The 23,666-nt window shown below is 35.6% G+C and overlaps 1 protein-coding gene across 8 annotated transcripts in view; it reads left to right on the top strand.

The window, feature by feature from the left end:
• LOC107263675 (synaptotagmin-7) overlaps positions 1 to 23,666 on the top strand; it is a 201,418-nt gene that overhangs the window by 149,562 nt on the left and 28,190 nt on the right. Inside the window, exon 1 of one of the 8 annotated variants that reach the window (XM_015731147.2) lies at positions 7,602 to 7,876. The exons of 6 other annotated variants lie outside the window; for them this stretch is intronic. The gene's annotated coding sequence lies outside the window, so the exon portion shown is untranslated. Of the gene's footprint in view, positions 1 to 7,601; positions 7,877 to 23,666 lie in introns of those variants that run through there. One more of the 8 variants, XM_025081024.1, reaches the window with a different exon arrangement.

Raw genomic sequence — 23,666 nt, 5'->3', positions numbered from 1 at the left:
GGGGGGGGGGTCATATAGTAAATTTTCTCTGATTGTACATTTCACTAAAAGTCTAAAGTGCAAATTCACATAGTCTCCGCTTTCCAGTTACGTAACGTATTACTTTCATTATAATGCATTGCTGTAAGTCACAAATGAAATTAACATTTCGGAGTCTCAAGGGATAACGAAATTTCAATGCTCTTCAAAGCGTTAGCACATAACCAGAACATTAGGGTTGATTTAGATTCATCACGTTCTAGGGATTCTGTTGCCTGCAGAATACTTCAAACTCCGAAAGTATTTCTTTGATCGGAAATCATTCCAGTCTAAATATTACACGTGAGAATGATCGACTGGTATAATTTAGTTATTAATATGTTAATGCACATTTTCAAGAAATCCTTTCTAAGTAGATTTCTTTCAGATGCATATACATATAAGTATACATATTCATATTTGACGGTTATTGCTAATGTAGGTAAAATGCATCTTCGCCATTTTTTTTTATCATACTAGTAGCTCCATTACGTTTAACGAAAATAAAGCGCGAAACTTAAAACTGTATTGCATACATAAACGAAGGATTGAATATGCATTTATGCGTATGGTGCATTTCCATTGTCATGTAATGATAATTATATTCGACTGTGCAATTACACTGTTAAAATTGTTCAGTCTCATAAAATTGTATACGTCAATAAATATTTTTTCGTAGAAATGTTAGATTTCATTTTCTCTAATAATTATATTATATTACCTATACTCCTTTTTGTTCATTTGACATTGAGCAATGACTCGGCTGTTTCAAAGTTCGTGAAAGGTATGAGAGCAGTTATTTTTTGCACAGCATCATGGACCATTATCACTATTGATTTTTAGCCATAATTATCCCATTTAGATATACGGCGATACACAAACTTTCTTAATACGACATAGTACACTTATATGTCTAAACGAAATAAAGGTATATGATACGTTATATAATACATAGATTCTGTTGACAAGTATATACATTAAGAATTTGAGACATTTTTGGAATTCTCAATGAGACGGATATTACATTCACAATCGAAACATTGTGACAAAATTTTAAAGGGACTATGCAAAATTTATTAGGATTCGCGCTACTTCCGTTAAAACGATTTAGACTCGGAGGGAGCCGTATTCTTTAGGAAGAATGAGGAAGTACGAAAATATTCCCCAACGGAATTCTAGAATATGTATAATACTATCACGTCTCTTGGGGATCAGCTTGTCTTCAACATCATTCATCTTGTCACGTCTGAAAAAAAAGAAAGATCTTTTAATGAATTGCATTGTATTGCTTGTACTAGAATATTTGCAGTAAATTCTTTATCCTAGCTCGTTTTTCAAACTGAATACAGAGACTGTATCAACTAAGATGCATGTTTACGGTTTGTGGTGAAACGATGCACGATTTTAATAATTTGACGTGATAACCATTGAATCTTTTTTTATTGCGAATCGACTGTACATATTATTATTGTTCGTTTAGTTTCCGTTCGAAATTAAAAAAATTATTTTTGCCATTTCAACTGATATCGAAAAAAATTAAATGCAAAGGTTATACATAGAGCAAAGAAAAAGAACAGGGGTGAACAAAAAATCAAATGGATAGCATACATAATAAGGGAGATATTTGCGTTCGAAATTTGGTAACTTTTCGACAGGTACTGGCGGAACGCCTTAGCTTCGTACAAGCGGCTTCACGTCGAACATGTGATTCGGAATTGTTTTGAGCCACGCGTTCAATCAGACGCAAACCCGTGCATGGTGGTTAAACAGTATTGCAATGATACTTTTTATATTGCAAGTTGGAAGTCCACATATTCCATTTTGGATTTGATATGTTACTCGCCATAGATTCTGGTGACTTTGGGAGTCTTTGGGGTTAAACTGCGCCTGCTCGTAATATTGTAGCCTCACTCGCTCCTGGTAGCAACCTCTATACCTTTAGTAGCATTAGCATTTCCAGCAGCCTTTGTAACTATAGCAGCCGCACGCTTTCCGGCCCTAGCGGAATTTAGCGAATGCCATTATGCTTCTGGCGGAGTTCTCTTGAACTACCGCAGGTGCTTTACAGCGCCACGTGGTGGAGTTTTCCGGAACTGTGAAAAACGCTCATCTCTGCCACTAATAGAACAAATATTAAAACCTTTGCAATTCACGGAAAGCTGGCTAACCCGCGATAAGAAGGACGGAAAAATTAATTGCACAGAAATAGTGAAAGTTCAAAAAAATTGAAAAAAGCTTTTCAAATGTTACTAAATATTAATGGATTTTAACTTACTTCCGAAATTTATTGAAAATATAAAACTGAGGCTAAATGAAAATCTAGCAAAATATACGGAGTGGAGAAAAATTGAACTGAAATAATTGTAAAGTGTCGAAAATAAATTACGCTTAAATTGAAATATTAATAAGTTAAACGATTGGAATATTAAAATAATTAATTAAGTCAATACAGTTAGATAGTAACACTTGGAAATCAGAAATCCTGGTCAAGAATGTTTAGCAGTACTGGAAGTTACCCAAAATTTTATACGTGCAAATTCGTCGCGCAGGACTCGGTTAGTGGGAGTAGCCGGGGAGTGGGGGGAGCCCTTAAGGCAGTGCCTGGACTCAGAGCGCTCATTCTTCCTCGAGCCAGTCTCCTATACTGGTCACTTGGAAGCACATCTCTTATCTATTTTCAACCTACTTCTTTTTCTATTTTTGTTTCTTCTTTACTTCCTGCTTCTTCTCTAATTTTATCCCTTACTTTCCTACTTCTTGAATTATTTATTTCTATCTTCCTTTCTGTTTTCTTGTTTCACTCTGTTCCTTCTCGCTTTCTATTGTGCTTGTCTTACTTGTCCCATTCCTTTGGTCGGGTCGAGCATATTCATTCGAGAAGTCATAAAAGGGTAGTCACCCTGTTAGAGTAGCTACACGTATAAGAGAAAAAGTTAGATTATATTGTGGCTGGACTGCAGGGTGTCTTATGGGCATGGGAAAGTCCTAAAAGGGAAGGCGAAAATTCCCATGTCCACCTCCTCTCGATCCGCGAGCTAAGCCAGCTCATGTGCACGGAGAGAAACAGAGAATACCCTTCCTACAAGCAAGCTGACAAGACGCGGTTAAGGATAGGCCTTCCAATAATGTAAAAAGCTAACGTGTTCCTAATAAACGTATATGTATACGCCTTTTCATTTAAGTGCCTGAACTCTCTGATGATCGTACCATCTTTGCTATCTATCATCCCACATTAATTTACGTACTATCGGTAATGTAATCGTTGCAAAAGTATCATTGCAATATTTTTCAACCACCGTGTACGGGTTTGCGTCTGATTGAACGCGTACCTCAAAAAAATTGCGAATCACATGTTCGACATGAAGCCGCTTGCACGAAGCTAAGGCGTTCCGCCAGTATCTGTCGAAAAGTTACCAAATTTCGAACGCAAATATCTCCCTTATTATGTATGCTATCCATATGATTTTTTTTCATCTCTATTCTTTTTCTTTGCTCCATGACTTTTGCAGTCAACTTCCTTTGATATCATTTGAAATGGCACAGATAATTTTTTTTTATTTGCCAACGAAAAGTAAACGAACAATAATAATTTAAGCAATCGACATGAAATCAAAAGATATTCAATGGTTGTCACATCAGATTTTCGAACCGTTGTACTGCTAGCCGAAAACGTGCATTTTAGCTGATATACTTTGTATATCTATATATATGACTCGACTGTATTTACAGAATGATAACACTACTCCTCGCTCCATTTTCTTTACCCGCAACCGCGTGAAATAGTTCCTGGCTGACGAATTGTTTTGAACTTGCTTACTTCTACTTGGGCATTACGTAAGCTCGTGGATCTTCGTTGGCTTTATGGAAGCGCGTAATGAGGATGTATCCTTGACGTTGATCTCGCAAAAGCATGTCAAGAGAAATTTACATGAAGCTGTAAATGGCAATATAAAAGCCAACATTAGTATTCATTGGAAACGTCAGAACCTTTGATATTTCAAATTACAATATCTTGAACATTATGTGTTCTAATGTGATGCAATCGAATTTTTATTATTATAAATTATATAGAAATATTGAATTCTATGTAGATATATTGCAATTTTATTATAACAATCAAGGGTATGTATATTATGTGGAGTTATCGTTAGCCTGACCCGAGACTGTATTAGAATAATCAAGCTGGACGTCCGACGCTTGACAGATAGATATGTAAGTTATCGAATTTCTTCTAATGAATAAAGACTAAGGAATTAATTTGCTTATTAATAACTCGTTAGAAGTGTCAACACTGTTTCGTGTCTTAGGGTCGACGCACTCTGGTTAACATGCGTGCATGAGACTGGATAAATTATAGGAGGTCACGCACTGTTAAACAATAATCCATATTCTCTGTCACCTGACCTAACAATTACGAGACAATTTGATGAAACAAAAAATTCATAGAGCTGTCGACTTTTTTGTCGAATTTTATTTTTTGAATTTTTCAAATTAAATACTTTGCAATTTACTTATTTAACACTGATAACCCCTTCGTAGGGATGTAAACAATTTAAGTTGACTGCCAAATTTTCGACGAGTAAAATTTATAAGTTTGTCAAATATATTGTAATTGGTTTAAAACAATTCGAATGAAATTACATTTGCAAAGCTCATAACGGAACGTGTACTAACTTCAAATTTGAGTGAAGGAAAAAATTGGAAATCGGTCATATTTTTGAAAAATATTGTACCTTTTTCCCTTTTTATTTTTATCACTTCCTCCTGGTTAAAGGAATAATGTTAAAAAATACCTGTATTTCGCTACTGGATAAATCATAGCCCCGAACTGATTGATTCACTGAAACGGATACAACCTTGGTTCGAGGCATCGTTTTTGTACCTTTTTGCATATAACATATTGGAATCTAAATCTATACATTTGACTAGGTGGTCGAATTACATCATCTGTAAATAATTAGTACCTGATTGAACTTTCGACTGATTCCAATTAATACTATGAAACGGTTCTTGTTGCATATAATTTAATTGTACTGGAGTAGATGAAAAATGCACTTTCTGTTTGACAATTAAAATGTTGCTATGTCGTGTACTAATTTGATTCTCGGTATAATTATTTTTCATACAATATGTTTAGGAATGAAGAATGATAGATCGAGAGAGGATAGGTACTGTCTGTCCCTTAAGGAAACACCGTAGAATAATTTGTTTTCAGCTTACAGTCTTAAGGGCTGAGCGATCGTAAATTTTATGTGGATTTCATGGGATTAAAAAGGTTTTTGAACGGCGAAAGTGTCATTGCGTAGAAACTTCAGCTATTTGTTCTACGACGTTTAAGTAATACCTTTCGCGAGTTTTATTCAAAGACGCTTTACAGCTACTATCCACGGAAGTCTATGCCACTGCAATGCATTCAATTATTTGTCACATGAAATTCGCTGGCTTTGGGTTGTAATTTATAATTATGTCGATCATATAAATTAGCGGAGGTTCAATTCTTACAACAGCCTACCTACGGTTGAGCGGTCAGTCCATAGATTAATGCTTCTTTTTTTTTTATTGGAATTATGAAAATATTAAATAATTATCATACTCACTGATACGCCAGCGGGAACTATGGTGCTCCTGCTATACATATAGGTTAGTACATTTTTTTTTTTTTTTTCTTGTAATCTCCATCGCGTGACTAGCATGTACAGCCCGACCCAAAATGCTGTAAAATTACAGCCGCCATTGTGAAAATACGCACGCAACCCTTCGCACCCCAACTACCACTTTGAAGCGGTATACGCGCACAATATTTTATCAATTAATCTGGTAAAGCCAACGAGATACACTGTGGAGCCTTTATAAAATTGTGCAACGTTGTATCTTTAAGTATACGAATAAACACGCGTGTTTTTAAATATATATTTCTCTTGATTTTTCACAGCTCTGCTTTATAACGGTTCATGCATGAAAGAAAATTACACACACCCAATCAACCCGCATGAATTATTCTTTAGGCAGTCGCTAGAGAAACATTTATTTTATTGATTACGTTAGCATTCGAGTAAATAACATGACCGTCAGTCAATTTTTATTTTCGCTACGCTTTTTACCACTAGATACATTAATATACAGCTTATATGTATAATTGGATTAAAGCTCGAGTGCACAGCGAAGTTTGCCTGCGGACTTAACTCCTTATGAATTTTTTAAAAATAAAATGAAACAGATAAGAACTATGCAAACCTTATCTATATAGTCTTTACGTTATATGCTGAGATATTATACTGACTACTTTAATCTGCAGTTCTATTTACTTATGTTTTGTTAGTCAGTGTCATACAGCGTATATACTGTGTACGTATGTATCTGTATATCTGAATATTAACAACATGATATATTTACCATGACAAATAATCTGGTATATCTGGGATATATTGCTATTATATCTATATACATTGCGTAGTTGCACTTGCTTGTTAAAATAACAGCGATTATTATCTGGTGTTTTACATTAGTTCGGTATCGTTTCAATCAGAAATTATTTAGATACACGCAAGTAGTTCGATAATATATGTACTTGTTTCGAATTGATTGTATAACGATCGATATTTTTTTGCATATACAAAATATTTCATACGTTCGAACAATCGATGATTAACGTATCGTTTATTAGCAATAAAGAAAGTTGTTTGCTAAATGGTTCTTTATGAATTCTTTACGATAAAAATTTATAACCACATACTAAATAAACAATGAAACGTGTATCTTTATGGCGAAGGCGTTATGCGGAATATTCTTTCTTTATTGTGGAATTTTACGTCAAAGTAAATGGTGAATACATTTTGTATTGTACACAAAATATATTTTCAAGTACTTTATGCTCGTACGTTTCGAAGCGTGAGAGATTGATTTAAATTGATCGATTTCTTGTCAATTTAAACATAATTCATCTACGAAGCATATTCAGTATTTTAAAATTGTCCTCATATAATGCACAGTCTGTTCTCCTATGACTCTCTGTAGAATGATTTGCAGAAAACAGAAGACAAATACAACTTTATTTCAATACATTTATTGTACTATGATTTCTATGCCAGCCATAATCATAACAGTATGAAACAATGCAAATCTTCTTGAATAATCAGTATCTCAAATACTAGCCGTAGTATATAAAATAAATATGAAAATACAACACTGCAATTCCGAAAAAGTATATCTTTTTAGTATTTCGTGTAAACAATACAAGTACCGTAAACGCAAAACTTGATATTTATAATACTTTTATACCATTAAAACACGTAAACACGTACCTATTTTCATGCAGAAGCAGAAAAATCCATTAACTAAATTATGCGTGACATAGAAAAACTCGCATTTGATTACCAATCGAACAATACGAGCTGTGGCATAAATAACTTTTGTAGCACAGAAAAAGTTGACCGATACACTTCAGCTTATGGAATCTTATTTTGATTCTATGGCGTAGCCAGAAGTTCTATGGGATCGTCCAAAGATGGCGCTAACGTGTCGAAAGCTCGGAAGTTCCATTATAGACGCGCGCGTTGCTTAAAAGCTTCAGTCAGTGGAACGACTCCGTTTGGGTCGGACCAATGCTCGACGGTTGACAGTATGCGCAACAGGACATAGTGCTCGAATATACGAAAGTGATAATCCTTACTGTGATATATCAATATCTATATATATATATAGACATTAAAAAGAAATCATTATCAGTTTAAAATGACCATTGAAAAACGATACACGATAGAACCGACGATTGTGTGTCACCTTTTACACTCATAGCTGAATCTCGAGTTACAGCATATATATGAGAAAATACGTGATTACTCGTTTAGATTATTACGGGGTAAGGTGCATTAAAATAAGCATCCTGGTCGAGGACGGCTAATCGACTTTGAGGTTCTTTTATGCAAAAGTTGAAGTCTCGTAGTATTCCGGGCACGACGTATAGCCACGGAAATCTCCATTGTGAAAAATTAGAATAATCTTTATAGCAAGTAATAGGATTTTCGTATATGCATTCATTTTACCCTAGAGGGTGAAATGACGTAGGGCTAGAGTTTTGAGGTGCTTCGAATTTTCGGAAATTTACATTGAAGTTTTAGGTTATATCTGTTAAGCTTTTTATCGACTTAACTCAACCACGATATAACCGTCTGATATTAATTATTTTCACCAACTACTCGGTATACATTTGTCATACGTATAGTTCGATATATCGGTTCATGAATTATATGATATATCGAATCAATTAGATTAAAAAATTCTAGTTACTATTACGATCTTGCATATATTAGGTGTATCGAATAGATATATTATATAATTGATATGATAAAAATGCATTTCCGATTTTTACTTTAATATCGTATATCGATATATTGACGCAGTAATTATTATTGATTTATCCTAAAGTCTACTCTACTGTTTTTTTATTCAAAATTATTAATTTCGGAAATTCTTGTTTCAAACATTAATCATTGGTTCGTGAATCATTCGCGTCATTAAATGGACTGCTGATTTCATATGAGCGGTAAACCCCGTGATGTGGTCGATCCTTCGGTAGAGACTAAACGCTTAGAATCATCCGAAGTGGCGTAAAATATGTACCGCAAGCTCATTGTAAGAGTTAGGGGTAGCCTCTGGGTACGTCCGGAGCTAATGTATTGCGCTAAAAGCACCTGATTCTGTAGGTTTAATTAGACGAAACAACCCTATCTCCTGGTTGGTACGTATCCACATGATTGATAAGGGATTACATGGACTCTTGTGGAAGGATCCATTATATCCATATCCTCGTTTTGTTTATTTTATTTTATCTTTTTCATAATGAAGATGCAATTGTATCTCGGTAAGGGATTTTTAGAATTATTTTATTGCTATTACAAACTATGAATGCTGTCAAAAGTTTTTATAGGTATTTCACGAATTACTATTATTAATTTTCTCATAACCTTCATCCGTAATGTACTGTCATGATATCGACAATGTACATGAATATTTGTGATAAGATGTGACGTGTAATGCAGCTTTTACAGTTTTGTGTCTAATGATTTGCGAGCATAGTTACTTGTGAAATTTTAATATTTGGTAATATTGGGCTATTCTTCTAGACAGAAAACAACTGTGCACTAATGCTTCGGTAATGGTTTCGGCTTATCGAAGCACTCTTCTCTTTATTTCATTGTGATCCGCTTTTCTTGACGTGAGCTTCTCTAATACGGCGTCTACAAGAAGTTTCCTATTTCGCAATCGAAGGAAGCTCTCTAGATTTCCTATTTAGTGCGGTATACATAGTTCGTCTATATGTATCAACACATTTCGTATCGTGCTTTAATGTGCGGTATAAACTAATTTAAAGTTACCGAAATAGTCCCGAAACAGTTTGGATACCAATTTCTGGGAATTAACGCGAATTTCGTTTCTGTAATTATACCCATGCACAATGTTATTATATAATGACACATTTAATTTAAACATCAAAGAAAATTTACTCCCAATACATCGATATGATTCTTTTTTATTCTTTATTCTTCTCTTTACTAAACCTGACGACCCTTCAGTATACGAAACTGTCGTCGGGATAATCTTATAAACAAAAATTGTATTGTCAAGTGCTATCAAAATGGCCGATGATCTATTTAATTTTTACACAATGGACATCGTTTGTAGTTGAACCTAAACAATGCTCAATTGTAGGTCATAGTATGACCTTACTAATAAATATTCTAGATACTCGATCAGAATTCAGCATGGAGCATAAACATAAGTCCAACTGAATTATTGGATCGTTCTATGACTCAATATAACGAGAGATTCAATGCTACGGAGTAAGCGTTTGGTTGACGTTGAAAATTGTGTAGTTCGACGGATCGGCATTTAATGTAAAAATCTCTTCTTTATCGTGGAGTTTGATAAAAATTAGATAACGACTGTTCTTCAACTAAATTGAAGCAATGTGGAATTTTTCGTCTTTTATAATCAATTTATGATTCTTTGCGCACTTGAAGCATCGCCTTTACGGAAAACGACCGTAGGTGATATAATTTTCCATGTGTTGTCAAATATCTGAGTGCTTTACGAATCTACCATGTATACACGTCTCAGTGTAGAGACAATATTCCTTTTACTCTCGATTTCCTTTTTTTCTTTTCATCTGTCTTTTCTTTCTTCTTTTATGTTCTCCCTCTTTTTCTTTTCTCACTCTTTCCCTGTCTTTTTCACTTTAACTTTCTTCTTCCATGTTGCTCTCTTTTTCTCTCCCCTCCTCTCCCTCTTCGTATTTTTTTATTCGTTCACGAAATTCAAATTTCTCGGATTATACACTCAGTATACTTTTTAAGTACGAACAAATAAATTTAATATAATCCTTAAATTGAAGTCGAAGTGGTCCGGGTTCGGAAGTTGTAATCACTTTCGCGGTATTTAGAAAAAAAAAATCCCGCGGCTCTGACTGCTCGTTAAACTTTTAAAATACCGTATGCGATATATCATCCTCCTGAGAAGAATATAGTACATCGCGACATACGTCATAGGAGTTATATATATTAAAACTAAAAACTATAAAATATATATAGGAGTATACATATTAAAACGACGTGATAGTGTTATGCTTTGAAGGTGAAAAGTTTGCTTGTATAAATTTGACGAGAGTGGATCCAACGTTTATGAAATAAAAGATATATTAGAGTTAACTGAATTATAGACATAATATAACATATTATGTATTTTAATACGAGTACAAGATAGAGATACTTATCCTTTTTTTTCCATATTATAGTTCTCGTTGACAATATAATTTGTAACTTCTCGTTTAAAATCAATACACCCAAAGACGCTCCTCAAAATATGTAAAATTGGAAATCACAAAGAGATTAAAATCTAACGAGATTTCGTATAAGGATTCGAAGTTATCGGCAAAACGATGAATCTCTTTCGAAGTATAAAAATGTACTCTTGCTCGAAGACTGTGTACTAAAAGTTAAGTCATGATAAAGTCGACTCACGCTACAAAATGTGTCATATAAATATAAAACTTTTGACTACACAGTTTTTTCGGGTACTTGCTCATAAAACACTCCTAAACGCACTATATTTTCCTTCAAGTGGATTGTGTCCTAAGGCGAGAAATTATCTAATTTTATATCCAGTCTGTAGTGTAGTTTTTTTTTATACGTATTACTTGGAACGAACCAACAAATCGAAATGAATTTTTTACCTACTTTTATTTTTTGTATTAGGATTATAGATCGTTTTTTCTTAGTGGGATAATTAATTGATTTTTTACTTATTAGAAACAAAGGCCAAATATTGAAATCCAGTCAGTATGCATTTCTTATGGGAATGATGAACACAGTTGATGGTGGGTGAGTGAATTTTATACACGCAATAGTCGAATTTCCAGTGTAACCTTTGACCTTCTCTGTCATTGTCTGTATATTGTCATACAGGTATAGTACTGTACTACTGTTGTCTGGATCGATCAAGAATGATTATTCAAATACTTAAACTGGTTACAGACATTTTAACTTGATACGAGTCTCTCGAAAATTCACACCTATATAACAGTCACTGCGAAACGTCTCGATTAACGATATCGATAAGATCACAGGAGGGTGTTTTGAATCGTGGGGGAAAATCAAAGGCAGAATATTTTCTCGCGGCAGTTTATGACGATCGAGCAATTTTCTATACAAAAGAAATTTCACGTTTATAACGAGTAAAAGATATCAAAGCTTTTCTTAAGGAGATAAACACAGTCATAAATAAAGTATATTTTTCATAGCTATAAAAAAGTCTCTCCTTAACTTAATGTCTCAATATTCCAATAAAAAGGCAGTACGATCATTTAAGAAACAAAGCGATATGATATATTTTCATTTTGATAAATACAAAATTGAATAGACAGGGTCGTCAATTTTTATAGATATACGTAAAGCGACGTGTAAAATGGATTAATTGAACACCCGGTATATAACACGAGCGATACCCCTTTCACGAGCAGAAATAGGTACTGAATAAAAGAACGAAGAGCAACAGGCCACATCATTCCTTCTTCCACTTTCGCCTTTGTATAATATACATACAACGAAATGCACCGACGGCCGCGTGGGTGGCGTGCAAATAGTAAACTGTTGAACAAATGCAGACCTCGGTTATTCAAATAGCGCATTATATTTGCGTCAACAGGTTCTGGTATAATTGTTCGCAACTACCTATGAAGTATAAAACTCCACAGTGGTTTGCAGGTCTTTAAAGTTTCCTGTGCAATGGATACGCCGCGCAGTTAGCTCTCTTGCCAGGGATACGCGCATGCATGCATATGTATTGTATACATTTTCTAGCGTTTAGTTACTGCTGCCAACATCTAGCAGAGATATTATCGTCTACTTAGCTTTACGATAAACGGGAAAACTTTTCGTGACTCTAAGCATCCTAAAGAGGTCCTCTGGAGGTCCTCTTCAGCTGATATCATTATGGTGAACTATTACAAGTGCAGTTGGCATCTCTTATTCGGATAAGACATCGCTCTGACTTACGTACGTCTGAATTCATGTTTGATACTTCACTAATTTATCCATTTATCCATTACTTTACAGTCAAGTAATATCCAAGCCCATCATGTTTGATAGTGAAAAAAAATCTAGGCCTTTTATCATTTACTTCCATAGCCTGATACGTGACTATCAGACCTCTCGCAGAACGAAACTTTTTTTTACATCTTTTTGATGCCAGTCAATGCTTCCGATTCTCTAGTGCTAGCCAATATCCCTATGAATATCCATGCATAATGAAAGTTTAAAAAACGGATAAAAGCGTGTAACGTGCAAGTAGTCGGTATAATTTTCGTTCGAGGATTTATATTGTCAGTACTATATCATACATGAACAAGTAAAATTCTTGAATACTAAAATTTCAATTTTCTAAAAGCTGTCATATTATTTAAGTTTTTACTTAACATATAACGTATAAACATTACATATATTACGTGAAGTAACATTATCAACAGCCTGTTCTTTTTTTTTACAATTCTTTTACCGTTTACATAACGAATCTCATTATCACAAAATTATTTAATCTGGGGACATTCTTTTCTTTAACTGATCACGTTGCCACGACGAACCTACTTTATACAATTATTAATATTACGGTATCACGCTGTGTTATTTTAAGAAATATAGACGTCATTTGTCAAACGATGTTGTCCACTGCTCTTCAGTGTCTTTCACTTGATGCCCACTGTTGCGATCGTATCGTGGAATTAAATTAAAAATAATTGTGAGCATCCATCTCTCTGCAATGACGAGTGAAGTTTTCAATGCGTTTTACCAAGACTGTATCAGGAAAGGACCTTGGTATATGCAATATGCGTACTCCTTTACATTTGTACGTATATGTATGTATTTATACCTAAGAATATAAGAATGGACTGACCTACTCTGTACTCCTACGGTTTGTCATACGACTCCAGCAAAGAATCAACCTTTTTGCAATTGAACGTAGCTACCCGCAATAATATGAGAGTTTGATGGATGCTGATTCGCATGAAAAAAGTTCAATAGACTGAAATACAAATTACAATAGAATGCCGTTGAGTACGTAGTATAGATACGTATTACAATAGAGAGGCTCTTTTCACTTTTTCAAAGAATTCCATCAACGTGCCGCGATAAAACCTTCTTACAATTTTTCGTCCATGTATACCAGCGATAATGTACTTACATAGTGAGTATGAGTATGAGTATTTATATAGGAAAAGAATTGAATTAGAACAGTGCGCGATCAATCCATGAGTCACGATAACCCTTACGGAAGTGTAGGTGAAATTTGTCCCTTTATTCTACTACCCACATGGGACAGACTCATGGCTAAAGGTCTGTAAGGGTTAAGTCTAGGGGACTATTTTACATTGAATCTCGTATGAAGATGGCCCATGCAAAATTTATTTTATTCATGGACGGACCATGTGGAGTTAGAACGATATGGTATGAAATATGGTAATCTAAAACGTATCATATTTATAGCTCACCAAGGAATCTTAATATAATGCTTGGGTCTGATATATTTCATATACTTTACATTTCAGGCATATGTGACCATGGATTAATAAAAGGAATGTAACTGCCAGATTCTTGTGACTCATCAAACACAGTAAAAATGTGCATGGTGTGCATGAATGATAATTCGTGAAGTTTCAACGGAACAATTAAAATATATTGGCCTGGTTTATTTTCATATTTATTGTACATACACATATACCACGTTATTTTTTAGTCAGGGATGGTTCACGGAGGATATTAGATATTCAAGAGAATTTGACACAGTTCTCCACTTATCACGCAGTTTTATCACCCAAGCACCGTCGATATTGCTCAATTAAATGCAACCGCCATTGAAGCTTTTATAGCGATAAAGGTCAAACTAAACTCCCATTATGTTTATGGACATTTTACTATATTTTCAAACTCGTAAAATTAGTTATATAATGCTCAGCAAGCTTGTGCAATTTTATATGCATGAAAAAATTGTACGTTAAATTTCAAATATATTCATAATCTTTATTTATAATTCTATTGGATATTACGTGCAAGAAAAAAAGTGTTTAGTTATTTTTATCAGTGTATTGACCGAATACAAAATTTTGAGGCAATATCATCATGTGCATATATCGGTGGAACAAATTTATGGTTACACTCTGTGTGAAAATGTCTCCCTACTTGCTATTTATATTATTTAAAACTCGTAGATCTTACCTTGGACGGAAACTTTTATCTGCATTAGAATATGGATAATTACTAACCCCTGTACCAGATGCAGTTAAGAAGGCGTAGCTGGGATGTTTGGTAGTGTAATATCATAATTTTTTCACGATTCTAATTGAACTCTCCTTTATAACTCTTAACTCGAATCCTAAATTAAGTAAAAGCCTCTAAAAATTTACGTGAGAATTTTTTATCGGTACTCCCTGCTACGCTTATGTATCCTCACTCGTTTCAAAAACCACTTTTCGAGGGTTGGTTCCAGTGTAATCGTATATTCGGAAGCTTTCGAACACAAAAACCTTTTGCGGCGTTTACACGAGACAAAGATCCCTCTATTCCTACTAGGGGAAAATATTTCACCCGATTTCGGCAAAGCACGCGAAATAATTCCCAGGGTTCCGGTAACAGGCGAAATATTTTACACTGCTCCGTTCTACAGTACCTACTGTAATTCTTCACATCAATTCATGTATCACCTCACCATCTTTTTTAGTCTCTACTTTCCTCCCATCAACCACAACAGTAGTCTTTACCTTAATTCTTCTTAATTCTTCACGGTTCCTTTCAACCCAGAAATTAAAGAAACCCATTCTATTAACGAACATTATAAATATACTCCAACACCCCATTCGAAATTCCCACGGAACATTTTCTCTCTGGGTTGTTGTATATTGGCGAGAATAAAAGTTTCGCTGCAGCGGATACGTACAAAACTTTGTTAGCTGTTCATTGGACAAAGCTAGTGACGTTATTGGAGTGCAGGTTGTTTCTTTGGCTAACGCAGTCCCCTGTGATATCGATTCGAGAGCCGATAATGTCTAAAGTCTACATGGTCCGTTTAACCATAATAATTGCAATGAAGATATTAATCATAGAAACATTTATAGTATATATACGGTGTTTCATATTTGTTTTTCATCCGCGCTATCTTTTGTGATAACAAAACGTTGTTCCATTTTTGACATACCTAAACCAATAATGGTCTAAGCAAGCCATATAGTGTTTTTCCTAAAATTTTTATTACAAAGTTGGTATGTGTATGATCTTGCATTGAAATATATTTTTACTATAGTATATATTTCATTGATTTGTAAAAAAAAAATATTTTTTCATGGATTGATCGTTGGTTTGTCAAATATAACATTTCAGTGTAGTAAAGGTTCTCAATGTTATTTCGCCTGTATCTTTATGTCACCCTTTACCTATACAGTGTAACATTGAAATAGATTCTACCGCCACGATCCTTACCATAGGTAGTAGCTATACGTAACTGTGCATCGGAATAGGCACTACGAGAAATACTGAATTTTTATTCACACCGCGAACCTGCAATAATAACAACGACGTAAATGTTTACGTGCCCTGAAACTTCGAACGATCTTTTACTCTCCAAGATCGTTAATATTCCTCAGTCCAGAGAATTCTGCAGAGTAAGCACAGTAAGACATTTACGCTGAGTAGACGCGAACTGCACTTGTGCTAAGATGCTGTCCCTTAGAGTGCTTGTATCTCTTAGATGATTTCTCATTGCACGGTAAACCTATATTTCTGCTGCAAAGTCGAAACCTTAAATTCTAGGACCTCATCCTTGCGAAGTGTCCAAAATTATATTCTAAGCCCTCGACGAGATAGCCCATTACTCACGGGAAATTTCGCCGGTGTTAGTTCACGCCCTGAAAATAAACTAACGCTTTTCATCTGGAAATAATTCCCTTAATACGCAAACTTACTTTAATTTAAGTTATTTCGAGACAATAGAGACTTCCATGAAAATCGGTTCACAAGCATTTTCGAAATGTATCTTCACGTATTTCGTATTACGATTATAGCACGTATAACAACTTATACAGTACTCCGTTTATTTTCCCTATTGCCGTAACTGTGATGTCTATCGGCAGAAAATTGAGAACATTTAAAGACAGGCTGCTGGCTGGGTTCTGGAATATCATATCGCGTAGAAGTCAGAGTTATGATCGGGATATTATATGGCCAATGTGTCCGAGTAACGACCTCATGTAAAGGCAGGGTGGCAGAGATTTAGACCATCTCGAAAGAAAAAATAACGTAACGCTGCGGCATGCCAGAAAAATTCTGAGGTTGCTTTTTTTCGTCCTTTCATCCCCTACCGTTATAAGGCTCCGGCCTGAAGTTTACACTGCAAAAGTAAACAGAAGTAAAATAAACAAATGGTCGAAATCCAGGAGATCAAGGAATCTAGGATGTTGGATTCTGGATTAGGTTTTCAAGTAGTGAAAACGACGAGGACGCCAGCGAAACCCACGATACTTTATGCAGTCGGCCACTATGCCCGATGTATTAAGTCGAAAGGGTGTTGAGTCCAAGTGCTCTAAAGCCATGGAATAAGGTCTGATGGCAAAGTCGCGATGGGTGGGTTTGTAAAAAAAATAGAATTGGCCTAATGTACATATTGGTTTTGAAGATACGGTTTGTCAGTTTTCCGCTGGTAAATGATTCACCGTATTTACAAATACCGCCGTAAAAGGCCGCGAAAGACTTGGATAACGCACAGAGTGGTTATACTTCGTTGAAACTGCGGTATTATATTTTGGAGGGTAGATAACAGCCTAACGTCATATGAAATATGAATCCCGCGCGTGCTGTATCTCGCGTTTTCCATTAATGTTCTGATTTATTTTCTTTGCCGTAGTGCTTCCTCGCTAGAGTAATTATTCCCTATCCGTGTAACACCGCCTCTGCACTTTTATATTTACTCGGTGCTCCGTACTTGGAAATAATACTTAGGACGGTCAAAATTTACGAAGTGCATTTCTCGCCGCGTAAAAGAATGCTAGAACAACTTTAAGATTTCTAAGGAAAGGCTCTTGGATACTGAAATTTGTTTAAAAAATACTTCTAGTATAAAATAATTTATATGGAATATCATGGAAAGTTAAATTGAAGTAGAATCCTTTGCATCTTCACTAGTCTCCCTCGTCCGTTGCATTCACTGTAAATTGTAAAGAATATTTCGAAAATCTCAGGATTTCTTTATAAAACGTAAAATAAAAAATTTTGTTACTTGCTTTAAAATTAAATTTTCTATGATATCTGTAAAAAAATCCTCTAAACCGCTGCACGTCCAAGGGAACTAAAGTTAAATACTTTTCCTCCGGCGCTGTTAAATTATTTCGCGATTGTTTTGAACAAAAAGTTACAAGTGCTGGCAATCTTTATAACTACCTTCTGTAGTATCTGTATTACAGATAAAGGCCGAGACAAATATCTTCCAGGGATAGAACAGGAGAGAATACATAATAGTCATCAAGTTTTGTACATAGAAAAAACGATCACACTGTATAGATATCTGTAGAATTCAGTATTCAAGTACACTCTGTTTTTGTATGTGTTTTTGTCTATGTGATAAGATCTTCGATATTAAGACTTAAAAATTATCAGTATTCTCAAAGCACACAGTATTTTTCACACGAAGTAGATACACGTATGTATATCTTAGCCAGCTGAATTTTCCCCACGATCAACTGTCTTATTCTGCGGACGAAAACCACATCCACTTAGCAACTTAAAAAGACGCTTACGACTGAGAGAATAGGATGAACTCGTAAATATATATTAAGCCAGTGGAACAACGGGAACGAACGTTGTGTAACTCGTCTCCATTTTTATTCCTTGGTAAATTTTCGATAAACTTTCTTCCACGTCTAATTTAAAACTTTTTATTTTACGTGCACGAGTGTAGCTTTCACAGAGTGAAAATCCTTTGTAAAATTGACGATATTCGGAGATACAATGAATTGAAATAGGTTTTAGCTTATATGTGAGGTATCACTGCACTTTATGGGTTATTCAAGACTGTTGCATGAAACGAAGTTGATTTTTATATAAAAATCAAATGAATCAATTAACTCTGACATGGAATATAAATTTAAAAATAAAGTCAACGAAAGATACTGAATCATGAAAAAATATTATGCACACACACCGACACCGTGCAACGCCACGTGGTACCACACAAAGCTAGTACACGATAATAATGATTAACACCTTCTAATAGACATTTACATTTAATCATAATGTACATATATGGAAAAACAAAAATTCGTTATATTTTACACACCGTTAAGGAATGATCATTTGAAACACGCCGAAGTGCCATATTCTCTAATGTCATGTGCTTAAGTGATTGTCCGACATTATAGATATTGAAAGTGGAAGCAATTTTCTTAAGTAAGGATATGTCGAATTTTTCGAAGGCTGTACTCATCCTATATAATTAATATCTTCGTTCCCGCAACCGCACCAAGTGACCTACTGTACCTCTTTCCTTCCCTTTGGCCGGAAGCTCACACGAGAAGGAAGATCGCGAAATTTCCGAAGCTGTATAAGAGGAATCCGGCGTGGCGCCACGTCGGCGAATTCAATTTCGCGTCCCGTCGATCCCTCGTGGGTTGTACGTTCGAGCTATAAACGGTAACCAGCTGCACGATAAAAAAGGCGAAAGAACTAGAGCAAATAGAAAATGAGCTAGCAAAAAAATAAATATTAGTAACAATGTAAAATCCACGAGAATGATGACTCTATGGAATAATTCAATGGTCAAATGTGCAGAGAGGAATCCAGTATAGAATAGCTCGAGGTTTAACGTGTGGCCGTGGATTGAGTGCAAATAGGTTGGTAACCTGTTGCTTGCCTACCCGTAGCAAAACTTGCCATTGTCAATGCTGATTTTCCAAATGTAACGAATGGTTTTCCATTGATTTTCATTGATTGGTCACGCGTTAGCTTTAACAAAAAATAAATATTGTCAATAAGAAAATGTGCTACGAGTATCTTTAATGCTTAAGAACGTAGAACACAATCTTGAACGATTTTTTCTATTGAGGTAAAGCATTCGCTTTGTAATGACGTCATTAAATACCAACGATATCTGAATTGTTATGCATCTCGCGGGTGTGCGGTTATGGCGTAATGATGATTCAAAACCGGAAGAAATAAAAGAGCTAAGAAAAGGCGAGGCGCGAGAGAGAGAGAGAGAGAGAGAGAGAGAGAGAGAGAGGGAGAGGGAGGTGAGGAAAAAATAGCGTACATAAAGAAGACCTGAGAAAATTGAGAGAATGCTACTAGAGAGAGTGAAGGAGGTCAGAGTGAGTAAAAGAGAGAGGAAAAAAATAAAATAAATAGAGAAACGGGCAAAAAGATAGAGGGTAGGAGAGAGCTAGTAGATACCTACCTTGCGGAGGTAGACGCAGAAATTGAATTCCTTTGCACCACGAACGGATGGCAGCTTCGATTATAAGAGTACGAACCTATCAGACTAGACGAGGACTCACGTTCTACTTTTCAATGATTGATTCTCAACCGAGAGAACTATGATGACGCGGTCTACTATTTGGGAATATTCGCTCCGGTATACTCCCTCGTGCACTTTGGCAAAGTAGTGTTTGCTATTATATCATGTTACTTATTAACTTTGATAATAACACGGTATACCTATACCTGAAATTGTATTTAGTACATTACCCCGGTGCTGTGTGTTTCTACGTAATTATCCGAATAGCAATAGCATTTCCATGTAACAAATATAGTTTAGTATTGAAATAGAGAAGTGCACTATACAAGGGAATACTGTACGCATGTGCTCGTTAGTCGGAAATATAATAATGAGGAAGAAAAAGGTCCGTAATATAATTCAGTCTGTGGTAATGACCAACTTGTTCACATATGTATGTACGTGTGTGATTATATTTATATACGTATAAACGTGCCGTTTGCATAGTTTGAGGACAGAGTACCTAAAAACCAACGTTCATTCTAGCGAGCTGAGGTCCGTAATATAATTCAGTCTGTGGTAATGACCAACTTGTTCACATATGTATGTACGTGTGTGATTATATTTATATACGTATAAACGTGCCGTTTGCATAGTTTGAGGACAGAGTACCTAAAAACCAACGTTCATTCTAGCGAGCTGATGTGCTTTTATTAAAATTAAAAAAAAAAAAAAAAAAAAAAGAAAAAAACAAAGCCTTGAGAGATCACAGCATTGAAATTCTACCCTATCCTAACCTAACGTAATGGTTTTCAAACCAATGGCAGCTCCGAGTGCCTAGCATTTAAAAAATTTGAACAAATTTGGTGTGACGCACCATTTTATGGGCCTCAAAACAGCCGTTATGCTGAAAATTCGTTGAGGACAGTCCTCAAAACAGCCACGTGTCCTCAAAGTGGCCAATACGTCATTGAAATAGTCTCCAAAATAGCCCAGTGCCAGATTTTTATGCATGGAACGTTTTCTATCACATCCAACACTCACATGCATTAACACGATCGCGTTACTACAGTGTTGGACTCCACCAGTACCGACCCGGACAGCGTTGCTCGTGGTGGCTAGGATCGATCCAACCCCTGACCCCCGACCAACCCCCCTCCGTTCCCAGACCCAATGTGAACAGGGAGCTACCAAGTCGAGAGGGGTGTTCTCTACCCTTCCCTGTTGTACGGCTACACATTCCGCACGGCTGGCCTAAGACCTAAACGTAGCTCTGATACTCGATAACTTCTAGTCAAAGAACATCATCGTGCTACACACACGTGACCAAATTTATTTGGAACCTTTGGGAAATCATGAGGAAATATTTGGCGGTAATTATAATTACAGCGAGAATGTATTGGTTTGAACGAGATGGTTTTTCATGAAATTAGTAATTCGGGAAAAAATATTTATTTCAAAAGTTTGTTTAAAACTCTTGTTGTTATTATCACTTTGGTATTTTTATTATTTGCGCGATACGGCTTCATTACATCACGTATTCAATGTCACATGCGTTAAAATTAAATATTCAATTTTGATTCAAACATTTCACGTAACTCTAAACGTTGAATAAGACTTGAATAAGACTTGTGCAAATTTACAAAATTTCAAGACCTGCATTCCCTAGCTAACTTATATTACCAGACGAGCAAATTGCTGTGTAGTAATACGATTCTTTTGGGAAATTGTCGCTAAAGTAAGTACTCATTGGATCGATAAAATGACAGGGAAATTTTTCACTTTGAAACGAGAAACTTTTTTCGCACAATTGTCGTTTCCATCATATTACGTCACCAACAAATTTCTGACTTTCCCTGTGGAGCGTGGCTGAAATAAACGGCAATCGAGTTAAATAAAGGGAATAAAGGGCGACGGAAAAAAAAAAATATAAAGAAGTGAAATAAAAAAAAAAGAGAAACGTATTCGAGGACTCCGTCCCTACCAGCCAAGCAACAACTGCGTTCCTGGATAAACGTCCGGGCCTGAAGTGTGAGCGTAATAATATTTGACAAAGGCTGTGCTTTGAGATTCCCGTCGCCATCTTTACCAAGGTTTCCTACCTCTGATTGACAGAGAAAGTAACGGTATTAGGGAGAGTAAACGAGAGCGAGAGAGAAAGAGGTACCGTGGTTACGACGTAATGGGTAAGGGGAACGCTAACGGACGATGGAAAGTAAAGCGTGCGGAATTTCTCTCAGATATGAGCAACCCTCGAATTTCCACGGGGGGGAATAAGATTATTCCGGAAAATGAGTAAACTCCTTAATACTTTTTATCTCAACACTTATGTATTATTAAACATATTATGTACCTCTGCTAAATGAGTAACCATGTGAAATTTAGAAGAAAAAAAAATCACGATTAATAATTACTAAAAGTCATTTTTTTGTACACTGTATTATATTGTATATTCAGTGGTTAACCGCTATATAATAGATAAATGAAAAATAATATTATCATATGTATATATATACTCCAAGTAATTCAGGAATGCTACACATCTAGAATATACATAGTTTACAAATATTGTACAATTTTATAATCATCAGTATATTGAGATTTGATCGCGATTAATTATTTGACACATTCGTCATACAGTTAGATATTTGTCGCAAGAATTAGAAACGTCCCTTAAAGATCAATAATGCTTTTACTGAAATTTCTATAGTATTATATTACATTAACAGATCATAGTGGATATTAAACGCCATTGTGTTGATTCGAAGAGATTGAACGTGTAGTCATTGGATGCTGGGATTCTGTGAATCAATTATGGTCCATTGTAACAGTTCGTTTCCGTGAATAATTAGCGGAACTACAAAAGTCATTTCGAATAACCGAGTTGGCACTTCCGTAACACTGACGTGGTTTCTAGTAATTGGTCCAGTATTGGTCGTATTGAATTTTTTTTTTCTCACCATTGGTCCAAATCAAGTTGTGGTATGGATTTTTCTAAGCAATTCTCCGTAGTCACTTTGAAATACTCTTTAGATGCTAAAGTTGAAATCTACCCGACTATAAATTCGCGATATCAATCCTACTGATTGTTGGGGTCTACACTAACGTCGACGAAAATCATATATACATATGCTGTAACGTGGCGTTACAGAGCTGGAGGGGATACCACCTAGGAATAACCGAAAAATAAATAAATACGACTTATCAGGTCGGACAGTGGGTTCAATAGCACAGTGGTAAGTGCTCGACTTGGCAGTCCGAAGGTATTATCGGGTTCGAATCCCGATCAGAACTCCTAATTTTTCGGAAATTCCTAGCCCTCTAGTGCTCCCTGGCGGCTCTATGGATAAAAATTAATTATAGCGGGGACGAGCCGAACCGGGCACCCCGATATAATACATAATGTTAACCCTGTGCGGACGGCCGTCTGCAGACAGCAGCCCAAATAATTTACCGTTCTGGACGTGTGTGTTCGGACAGCAGCCCAACCATTCACTAATAGGAATTTTGTAAATCATTTAGCAAACATTTTTTTATGTAGTACAAAATTTATAAGCTTTACAAACGAATCTTCATGCGTATACTACTTTCCCATAAAATACTCCCAAGACTCCTCCCCCCCCCCCCCC

The sequence above is a fragment of the Cephus cinctus genome, unplaced genomic scaffold (assembly GCF_000341935.2).
Source record: "Cephus cinctus unplaced genomic scaffold, Ccin1 Ccin1_scaffold0160, whole genome shotgun sequence".
NCBI lineage: Eukaryota > Metazoa > Arthropoda > Insecta > Hymenoptera > Cephidae > Cephus > Cephus cinctus.
Note: the sequence above shows the minus strand (reverse complement) of the source record. Positions and strands in the feature narration are given on the sequence as shown.